The 10,520-nt window shown below is 38.5% G+C and overlaps 1 pseudogene across 1 annotated transcript; it reads right to left on the bottom strand.

Annotated features, from left to right (window-relative positions):
- Window positions 1–2,352: 2,352 nt before the first annotated feature.
- LOC309819827 (cysteine protease ATG4C-like) lies at window positions 2,353–4,034 on the bottom strand (annotated as a pseudogene). Its single transcript has 3 exons — window positions 3,939–4,034; window positions 3,654–3,821; window positions 2,353–3,570 (listed from the first exon to the last, which is right to left on the bottom strand). The product of its transcript is annotated as a cysteine protease ATG4C-like (transcript).
- Between the last annotated feature and the right edge of the window lie 6,486 nt (window positions 4,035–10,520).

The raw sequence follows: 10,520 nt of genomic DNA, 5'->3' as shown, positions 1-10,520 counted from the left end.
TGGATTCTGATCTCATTTCTTGGCACAGAATATCATTGGAATGATATCCACTACTAATGAGCCCTCGTTGGGCCCAGCTCCAGGACCTCCCACATAGTGGGTACTTGCCAGGCACATAACGCCAGTCCTACCTGTAGCGATGGGCACTGAGAAGTCAGAAGTACAGTAACTGTGGAAAAACAAAGAGGAAAGAGAAGAGTAAAGGATGACACCAAAAGATGGCGGGGTCATTATCGACATTGGGAACTCAAGAGCAGGACATTGGTGAGAGAGGTTAAGGAATATGATAAATTTGGTTTAAAACATTGAGTTTGAAGCTTATAGAATTGGGTATTAATCAGGGTAAGGTGGACAGTTAATCATGATCCTGAAACAGTGAAATATAATGGGAAAGGTCTTAGAGTTAATATATACTAGATTCAAATTCTGGCTCTGCCAGTTACTAACTGAATTGGCAAGTCACTGCTCTGAGGCTCAACGTTCTCATCTGCAAAATAGGGATTGTATCTTGATTAGAAAGCAGGCATGACAAATTTGTGATGTCACCAGGCAATCAGAACGTGATTCTTTCCGTTTGCCAATGCAGGGCACACGGGTTCGATCCCTAGTCTGGGAAGATCCCACATGCCGCGGAGCAACTAAGCTCATGTGCCACAACTACTGAGCCTGCGCTCTAGAGCCCACGAGCCACAACTACTGAGCCCGCGAGCCACACTCCTGAAGCCCGCGCACCTAGAGCCTGTGCTCTGCAACAAGAGAAGCCACCGCAATGAGAAGCCTGCGCACTGCAACGAAAAGTAGCCCCAACTCGCCGCAGCTAGAGAAAGCCCACAGCGTAGCAACAAAGACCCAACGCAGCCAAAAAAAAGCCTTGATTCTTATTGACTGTAGTGTGACATCTAGATTGGAGATGTCAGGACTGAAGGTCATATTCTGATTGCAATAGTGCAGAAGATCAAGGATAACGGGCTCGAGGTGTACTCGAGGGAGGGGGCAACCAAGGGGAGAGAGAAATGGGACAATTTAGGAAATACTGGGAGGTAGAACTATTAGGATGTTGTGACTTACCGGTTTGGGAGGCGGGGTTGTGGCAGATGATGTCTGTGCTCCACCTGTGTGCTTTTGGATCCCTCTACCATTTTCATGCTGTGCTTTCACTTCAAGCAGCCAACACCTGCAAGGAGAGCCAGAACTCTCTGGGATTACATCCCCCAGGGGAGAGCCCGAGCAAATGACTCCTGGCATGGAAGTATACCTCCTCCAGCTTCCTTGCCCCTGGTCCAGACAGCTCTCAGGTACGACTGTCTCCAGGCTCTTCCACGGAGTTAAGCCTAAATTGCCCTCCTGGGGACTTTGTTGTTTTTTCCTTTGTTTGTTTGTTTTAATGTTCTTATATCTTTATTAAAGTACTTTATAAACCTGGCTCAATAATAACTCATACTTTTACATCACAAATTTGCCTTTAAATAAGACATAATACACTTAAGGCAGATTTACCTTATACATGGCCTCAGCTCCTAAACACCACTGCACTGATTTATACAAATAGCAAAAATCACATGGAGAGCATCTACTGATATCTTTCCTGGTACTTATCTTCAGCTTTTAAAACTGCATAATAAGTAGAGTTTCCATAAAATTTCATTTTTGAGATAGGAAACAATTTTGCCTTTATCTGTTAGATTGGATATAGTTATTATTAATAACATAAACTTTAAATCTGTGGGGAAAACCAATACTTTACCTTCACTCCCCAGAGAAGGCTCAACAGCAAGTAAAATTAGGTGCCATTGTACAATCAGATTGCTAAGTATTACCTTAACTCAAAATTCTGCTCATGTAATTGTATCATATCACAGCTAAAAATTACTATTTAAAATATCAAGATACCTCCAAAAGCATCCTTTGGTTGCATTAATATCAGGAGGCTTAGGCAGCACTGAACATTTATTCTCTGGTCTTCTGGTCATTAGTATAAACTGAAGCTTTTGAAACTATTTGGTGATCCCATTTTGGGACCCAATATCACAAAACCTTCAGGAGAATAGTGGACCCAGGTGGAAGAATTTGAAGACTGGAAGACTTGCAGTTAAGGTAGAGTTATCACCAGCAGATCTTAGGGAAATAGGAATGCAGCCAGAATTACTTGATATTTATGAGAAATCAAGATTTACTAAATCATTTCTCTTCCAGAAAAATAGCTTTAAAACTTGTACATTTTCAAATGTTCTTTTTTAAAAAAACATAAAATTAAGATATTTGTGAAAATAAACCAGTTTCAAGTATACTTGTTTCTCTTCCTTTTTCCTCCTTCAAAGGATTTCTTCTCATCAAGCACAAATGTGCTAATCTTTACAGCAAGACAAACTCTTCTGTGCTAAATCTTTTTAATCTTTTCTTTTCATCCTCTGAGAAAAGGTCTTCTTCATTGGTTGTAGTAGATGTAAAATCATAGTCTCTGGAATGACCATTTACAAAACTAAATAATGGATATTTCTCCTTAGAAGAAATTTTCAGCAACTTAGTGATTTCTTCAGAAGCTCGTTTGAAGTCTTGAACATTTTGACAGTAAAATCCTATTGTACAGCTAAGATCCATTTTTCGAAATGACATCTTTTTAGGAGAAGGGCAGTGGAATGTCTCAAGAGGGAAATCCTTTATGCTGACATCTACAAAAGATTGGCAGTAATGAGGATTCATGTAAATCAAAGTGTCATCTTGAAATCCAGCAAAGCAATGTGACTGTTTAGGTTTGCCACCAATAATACCCACACAGTATTCAAGGCTTAAAATACCCTTTACAAAATCTAAATAGTCGGCATTGTTTCTTTCTCCACCAAGTCTAACAGGAACTAGAATAATAATAGCTTTGTCATCTGTATTATCAGAGGCCATGGAAGCGCACTGTTTATCAGTTACATCAGAACTATAAACTGTACAATGTTGCACAACATAAATAGTTATTCCTTATAAATCTGGGTGTCTTGCTTCTTCAACTGCTTTTCTCAAAATGTGAGCAACCACAGCTGGTCCATACCAATCTCCAGCTTTTTCCCCAGACTTCTTTCCATATTCTATTAGTTGGTGTAAACCAAAGAGAGCCAAGGGGGAATCACCAAACCAAGGGATGATTTTCCTGTGATAAATTTCACTTTGCATTTCATGATCATCAGAATATCTCCCGATTGTCTCCTTCAGAGAAATTGTTGGGGTTTTGAGTTCTCTTTCCCCTGAAAGCGATGCTTCGAAAGATGCAGTAAATGTTCTTACAGTGTTGGAAGTCCGTGATTCAGAGTCTGAATTTTCAGTGTTCAGAGCATCAGGCCAGCCAGGTCTAAGCTCTACCAAGCAAGTGTAGAATGAGTCCTTGAGCCAATAGCATCTGGCCAGTTCTTAATGTACAGCTCCAAGCACAGTCGTTGTCAAAGCTGAGCCTTCTATTCGAGGAAATTCTTCCTTGTGGGTTAGCCATATTCTTGCAATGAAACCTTTACGAAATTCTTCTACGTTTCCCTCAATTCCGTGATCTTCTATGGTACGTCCTGATCTTGCAGGTAACAGTTCATTTTCATTTTATTGAAATATTTGCTTTATTGCAGTGGTCTGGAACCAAACCCACAATATCTCTGAGGTATGCCTGTAGTCTAAACAACTTCATATTTAAAATGGTAACACTTTCCAAGCAATAAAACAGGGGAATTTCTACTAAAATATGTCTTTGTTTTCAACACCCAACTATATTTCACGTTGTTCCAAGCAGATATAAATTTAGTTTCTAGCTTGTCAACTTCGTCTGTTCCTGTGGCCTCCCTATTCAGATTCTGAAGAAAAAGCCATCACTTGATTGCATTCTTCTGTAAGTTTAGTCTTTTGTTCGGGAAATGTTCCAGCTCCAGCAGCAGCTGCTACAAAAGGAGCCAGCACACATGCACTCCAACCTCAGCACCGCAGCTACAGGCACCTCGAGCTCCCCAGCCACCATAGTCGGGACTTTGTTTGATATCAAACACTTGCTTAACTACCTTCTCTTCCATGTCTCTCTTCCTCACTCCCTTACTGTTTCTTCCTAGTGGCACTTTCTAATTAGTCGCTTTCACGTGAATCTTCATCTCAGAGTCTGCTTCTGGGGAGTCCATCCTAAGACAGTGTGGTAGTCATTAATGTTGCTTATTAATTTTTCTGCCCTCTGCCTCTGGGCATGTGGTAGGGCTGTACTTGCTGGCCTTCTGTGGTTGGGTGTTGGGGCCAAGTTATCAGCTCTAGCAGAGGTGATGTGTGTTGCTTCTGGGCTGAGCACGAAATCGCCAAGATGAAACTCTTCAGAGCTCGTTTCCCTTCATTGTTGTGACCAAGAATGCCGAGATAGTGGCTTATCTCTCAGCCTGGGACCTAGAGGCAGTGTGACAAAGTGGAGCAGAGCCCCAGCTCCGACTCAGTAGTCAGCGGGAGAAATAAACTTGCATTGTATTAAGCCACTGAGAGTTGGGGGTTATTTGCTATACAGCAATACAACCTAGCACATCTTGACATATATCGAGAGTGAGAAAAAGAGAAGAACCAAGGATGACTAAGATTTCTGACTCGGGCTATTAGATGGATGGGGTTAACATTCTTTGAGCTTGAGAAAAGCAAGGAGGAAGAGCTGGATATTTTGTTTTGGTTTTTTAGGTGGGGAATTAAGTGCAGTTTTAGACATTTTTGAGTTTGAGATTCTTGTGGCAATTTAACTGAGATATTGAGAAGATTGGTTCTGAATCTCTGGAAAGTGATCTGAGCTGGAGACACATATTTGGGACATAAGTAATAATTTAGGAAAATAGAAATATAAAATCAGGACCAAGGGAAAAATAGAATTGCGTAGGTGCTAATGATAAACATGAACACAGATGCTATGATTGACATTAAAAATTTTTTTTAATTGAAGTATAGTTGATTTACAATATTGTGTTAGTTTCTGGTATACAGTAAACTGATTCAGAATATATATGTATTCCTTTTCATTATGGTTTATCATAGGATATTGAATATAATTCCCTATGCTATCTAGTAGGAACTTATTGTTTATCTTTTTTTTAATTTTTTAGTTTAATTTAATTTTTTTATACAGCAGGTTCTTAATTGTCATCCATTTTACACGTCAGTGTATACATGTCAATCCCAATCACACAATTCATCACACACACCCCGCACCACCGCCCCGCGGATTTCCCCCTTGGTGTCCATATGTTTGTTCTCTACATCTGTATCTCAATTTCTGCCCTGCAAACCGGTTCATCTATACCATTTCTCTAGGTTCCACATATATGTGTTAATATACGAGATTTGTTTTTCTCTTTCTGACTTACTTCACTCTATATGACAGTCTCTAGATCCATCCACGTCTAAACAAATGACCCAATTTCATTCCTTTTTATGGCTGAGTAATATTCCACTGTATATATGTACCACATCTTCTTTATCCATTCGTCTGTCGATGGGCATTTAGCTTGCTTCCATGACCTGGCTATTGTAAATAGTGCTGCAATGAATATTGGGGTGCATGTGTCTTTTTGAATTATGGTTTTCTCTGGGTATATGCCCAGTAGTGGGATTGCTAGATCATATGGTAATTCTATTTTTAGTTTTGTAAGGAACCTCCATACTATTCTCCATAGTGGCTGTATCAATTTACATTCCCACCAACAGTGCAAGAGGGTTCCCTTTTCTCCACACCCTCTCCAGCATTTGTTGTTTGTAGATTTTCTGATGATACCTATTCTAACTGGTGTGAGGTGATACCTCATTGTAGCTTTGATTTGCATTTCTCTAATAATTAGTGATGTTGAGCAGCTTTTCATGTGCTTCTTGGCCATCTGTATGTCTTCTTTGGAGAAATGTCTATTTAGATCTTCTGCCCATTTTTGGATTGGGTTGTTTGTTTTTTTAATGTTGAGCTGCATGTGATGTTTATATAGTTTGGAGATTAATCCTTTGTCCGTTGATTCGTTTGCAAATATTTTCTACCATGCTGAGGGTTGTCTTTTCGTCTTGTTTATGGTTTCCTTTGCTGTGCAAAAGCTTTGAAGTTTCTTTAGGTCCCATTTGTTTATTTTTGTTTTTATTTGCATTACTCTAGGAGATGGATCAAAAAAGATCTTTCTGTGATTTATGTCAAAGAGTGTTCTTCCTAAGAGTTTTATAGTGTCTGGTCTTACATTTAGGTCTCTAATCCATTTTGAGTTTATTTTTGTGTATGGTGTTAGGGAGTGTTCTAATTTCATTGTTTAACATGTAGCTGTCCAGTTTTCCCAGCACCACTTATTGAAGAGACTGTCTTTTCTCCATTGTATATCCTTGCCTCCTTTGTCATAGATTAGTTGACCATAGGTGCGTGGGTTTATCTCTGGGCTTTCTATCTTGTTCCATTGATCTATGTTTCGGTTTTTGTGCCTGTACCATATTGTCTTGATTACTGTAGCTTTATAGTATAGTATGAAGTCAGGGCATCTGATTCCTCCAGCTCCGTTTTTTTCCCTCAAGACTGCGCTGCCTATTTGGGGTCTTTTGTGTCTCCAGACAAATTTTAAGACTTTTTGTTCTAGTTCGGTAACAAATGCCATTGGTGGGGCTTCCCTGGTGGCGCAGTGGTTGAGAGTCCGCCTGCCGATACAGGGGACACGGGTTCACGCCCCGGTGCGGGAAGATCCCACATGCCGCGGAGCGGCTGGACCCGTGAGCCATGGCCGCTGAGCCTGCACGTCCAGAGCCTATGCTCTGCAAGGGGAGAGGCCACAACAGTGAGAGGCCCGCGTACCGCAAAAAAAAAAAAAAAAAAAAAATGCCATTGGTAATTTGATAGGGATTGCATTGAATCTGTAAATTGCTTTGGGTAGTATAGTCATTTTCACAATATTGATTCTTCCAGTCCAAGAACATGGTATATCTCTCCATCTGTTGGTATCATCTTTAATTTCTTTCATCAGTGTCTTATAGTTTTCTGCATACAGGTCTTTTGTCTCCTTAGGTAGGTTTATTCCTAGATATTTAATTCTTTTTGTTACAATGGTAAATGGGAGTGTTTCCTTAATTTCTCTTTCAGATTTTTCATCATTAGTGTATAGGAATGCAAGAGATTTCTGTGCATTAATTTTGTATCCTGCAACTTTACCAAATTCACTGATTACTTCTAGTAGTTTTCTGGTGGCATCTATAGGATTCTCTATGTATAGTATCATGTCATCAGCAAACAGTGACAGTTTAACTTCTTCTTTTCCAATTTGTATTCCTTTTATTTCTTTTTTTTCTCTGATTGCTGTGGCTGGGACTTCCAAAACTATGTTGAATAACAGTGATGAGTGGACATCCTTGTCTTGTTCCTGATCTTAGAGGAAATGCTTTCAGTTTTTCACCATTAAGAATGATGTTTGCTGTGGGTTTGTTATATATGGCTTTTATTATGTTGAGGTAGGTTCCCTGTATGCCCACTTTCTGGAGAGTTTTTATCATAAATCAGTGTTGAATTTTGTCAAAAGCTTTTTCTGCATCTATTGAGATGATCATATGGTTTTTATTCTTCAATTTGTTAATATGGTGTATCACATTGATTGATTTGCGTATATTGAAGAATCCTTGCATCCTGGGATAAATCCCACTTGATCATGGTGTGTGATCCTTTTAATGTGTTGTTGGATTCTGTTTGCTAGTGTTTTGTTGAGGATTTTTGCATCTATATTCATCAGTGATATTGGTCTGTAATTTTCTTTTCTTGTAGTATCTTTGTCTGGTTTTGGTATCAGGGTGATGGTGGCCTCATAGAATGAGTTTGGGAGTGTTCCTTCCTCTGTAATTTTCTGGAAGAGTTTGAGAAGGATGGATGTTAGCTCTTCTCTAAATGTTTGATAGAATTCACCTTTGAAGCCATCTGGTCCTGGACTTTTGTTTGTTGGAAGATTTTTAATCACAGTTTCAATTTCATTACTTGTGATTGGTCTGTTCATATTTTCTATATCTTCCTGGTTCAGTCTTGGAAGGTTATACCTTTTTAAGAATTTGTCCATTTCTTCCAGGTTGTCCATTTTATTGGCATAGATTTGCTTGTAGTAGTCTCTTAGGATGCTTGTATTTCTGCACTGTCTGTTGTAACTTCTCCTTTTTCATTTCTAATTTTATTGATTTGAGTCCTCTCCCTTTTTTCTTGATGAGTCTGGCTAATGGTTTATCAATTTTGTTTTCTTTTATCTTTTCAAAGAACCAACTTTTAGTTTTATTGATCTTTGCTATTGTTTTCTTTGTTTCTATTTCATTTATTTCTGCTCTGATCTTTATGATTTCTTTCCTTCTGCTAACTTTGGGTTTTGTTTGCTCTTCTTTCTCTAGGTCCTTTAGGTGTAAGGTTAGATTGTTTATTTGAGATTTTTCTTGTTTCTTGAGGTAGGCTTGTATAGCTGTAAACTTCCCTCTTAGAACTGCTTTTGCTGCATCCCATAGGTTTTGGATCGTCGTGTTTTCATTGTCATTTGTCTCTAGGTTTTTTTTGATTTCCTCTTTGATTTTTTCAGTGATCTCTTGGTTATTTAGTAATGTATTGTTTAGCCTCCATGTGTTTGTGCTTTTTACATTGTTTTCCCTGTAATTCATTTCTAATCTCATAGCGTTGTGGTCAGAAAAGATGCTTGATATGATTTCAATTTTCTTAAATTTACTGAGGCTTGCTTTGTGACCCAAGATGTGATCTATCCTGGAGAATGTTCCATGCCCACTTGAGAAGAAAGTGTAATCTGCTGTTTTTGGATGGAATGTCCTATAAATATCAATTAAATCTATCTGGTCTATTGTGTCATTTTAAGCTTCTGTTTCCTTATTTATTTTCATTTTGGATGATCTGTCCATTGGTGTAAGTGAGGTGTTAAAGTCCCCCACTATTATTGTGTTACTGTCGATTTCCTCTTTTATAGCTGTTAGCATTTGCCTTATGTATTGAGTTGCCCCTATGTTGGGTGCATATGTATTTTTTTTTTTTGCATATGTATTTATAATTGTTATATCTTCTTCTTGGATTGATCCCTTGATCATTATGTAGTGTCCTTCCTTGTCTCTTGTAACATTCTTTATTTTAAAGTCTATTTTATCTGATATGAGTATTGCTACTCCAGCTTTCTTTTGATTTCCATTTGCATGGAATACCTTTTTCCATCCCCTCACTTTCAGTCTGTATGTGTCCCTAGGTCTGAAGTGGGTCTTTTGTAGACAGCATATAAATGGGTCTTGTTTTTGTATCCATTCAGCAAGCCTGTGTCTTTTGGTTGGAGCACTTAATCCATTCACGCTTAAGGTAATTATCAATATGTATGGTCCTCTGACCATTTTCTTAATTGTTTTGGGTTTGTTTTTGTAGGTCCTTTTCTTCTCTTGTGTTTCCCACTTAGAGAAGTTCCTTTAGCATTTGTTGTAGAGCTGGTTTAGTGGTGCTGAATTCTCTTCGCTTTTGCTTGTCTGTAAAGCTTTTGATTTCTCCGTCGAATCTGAATGAGCTCCTTTCCAGGTAGAGTAATCTTGGTTGTAGGTTCTTCCCTTTCATCACTTTAAGTGTATCATGCCACTCCCTTCTGGCTTGTAGAGTTTCTGCTGAGAAATCAGCTGTTAACCTTATGGGAGTTCCCTTTTATATTATTTGTCATTTTTCCCTTGCTGCTTTTAATAATTTTGCTTTGTCTTTAATTTTTGCCAATATGATTACTATGTGTCTTGGCATGTTTCTCCTTGGGTTTATCCTGTATGGGAGCCTCTGCGCTTCCTGGACTTGGGTGACTATTTCCTTTCCCATGTTAGGGAAATTTTCAATTATAATCTCTTCAAATATTTTGTCAGGTCCTTTCTCTCTCTCTTCTCCTTCTGAGACCCCTATAATGAGAATGTTGTTGAGTTTACTGTTGTCCCAGAGGTCTCTTAGGCTGTCGTCATTTCTTTTCATTCTTTTTTCTTTATTCTGTTCCGCAGCAGTGAATTCCACCATTCTGTCTTCTAGGTCACTTATCCGTTCTTCTGCCTCAGTTATTCTGCTGTTGATTCCTTCTAGTATAGTTTTCATTTCAGTTACTGTATTGTTCATCTCTCTTTGTTTGTTCTTTAATTATTCTATGTCTTTGTTAAACATTTCTTGCACCTTCTCAATTTTTGCCTCCATTCTTTTTCCAAGGTCCTTGATCATCTTCACTATCATTATTCTGCATTCTTTTTCTGGAAGGTTGCCTATCTCCATTTAGTTGTTTTTCTGGGGTTTTATATTGTTCCTTCATCTGGTACATAGCCCTCTGCCTTTTCATCTTGTCTCTCTTTCTGTGAATGTGTTTTTTGTTCCACAGGCTGCAGGATTGTAGTTCTTCTTTCTTCTGCTGTCTGCCCTCTGTGTTTATCTATTTTATATATAGTAATTTGTATCTGTTAATCACAAACTCCTAATTTACCCCTTTCCCCTTTGCTAACCATAAGTTTATTTTCTACGTCTGTGAGTCTGTTTCTGTTTCATAAATAACTTCATTTGT

This window comes from Grampus griseus, assembly GCF_964374135.1.
Source record: "Grampus griseus genome assembly, chromosome: 3".
Classification (NCBI taxonomy): domain Eukaryota; kingdom Metazoa; phylum Chordata; class Mammalia; order Artiodactyla; family Delphinidae; genus Grampus; species Grampus griseus.
This window is presented reverse-complemented; position numbering and strand designations above follow the sequence as displayed.